The sequence below is a fragment of the Myotis davidii genome, unplaced genomic scaffold (genome assembly GCF_000327345.1).
Source record: "Myotis davidii unplaced genomic scaffold, ASM32734v1 scaffold2301, whole genome shotgun sequence".
Taxonomy (NCBI): Eukaryota; Metazoa; Chordata; class Mammalia; order Chiroptera; family Vespertilionidae; genus Myotis; species Myotis davidii.
In genome coordinates, this window is record NW_006291016.1 from 388,424 (window position 1) to 389,162 (window position 739).

Sequence of the window (739 nt, forward strand, 5' to 3'; positions counted from 1 at the left end):
GGGGAGGGGGGCTCGGTGTCCCGCGAGACGGAGTGCAGCCGCGTGGGCAAGCAGTCCTTCATCGTCATTACCCTGGGCTGCAGTAGCGTCCTCATCCAGTTCGCCGCACCCAAAATCTATTCCTTCTGCAATATCCTAAAGACCTGCCGGGGCCATAGCCTGGGGCGGTCGGTGTTCTGCGAGCGAGGGAGGAGTCGTCCTCCATCTCCGTGCAGTATTTCCAGTTTTATGGCCACCTGCCCCGGGAGCAGAACAGGATGCAAGGCTACGTGCCGATGAGCACCTAAGCAGCGTGCCATACTGCAGAGCCACAGGGACTTAAAGGACAAGGTCGTTCTTGATGTTGGCTGTGGCTCTGGGATCCTGTCGCTTTAAAAAAAAATCTATATGTATATATAATTGATTTCAGAGAGGAAGGGAGAGGGAGAGAGAGAGACATCAATGATGAGAGAAAATCATGGATCAGTTGCCTCCTGCACCCCCCACCCTGGGGATCGAGCGGTAACCTGGGCCTGTGCCCTGATCAGCAACCCAATGGTGACCTCCTGGTTCATAGGTCGAGGTTCAACCTCTGAGTCACACTAGCTGGGCTCCTGTTGCTTTTTGCTGCCCAAGCAGGAGTAAGGAAGACATAGGGCCGAATCCGGTTTGGCTCGGTGGATAGAGCGTCAGCCTGCGGACTGAGGGGTCCCAGGTTCGATTCCGGTCAAGGGCATGTACCTGGGTTGCGGGCACATCC

The 739-nt window shown here is 56.2% G+C and overlaps 1 pseudogene; it reads left to right on the plus strand.

The window, feature by feature from the left end:
- The first annotated feature begins 6 nt into the window (after window positions 1-6).
- Window positions 7-739, plus strand: part of LOC102766439 — a 2,610-nt pseudogene continuing 1,877 nt past the window's right edge.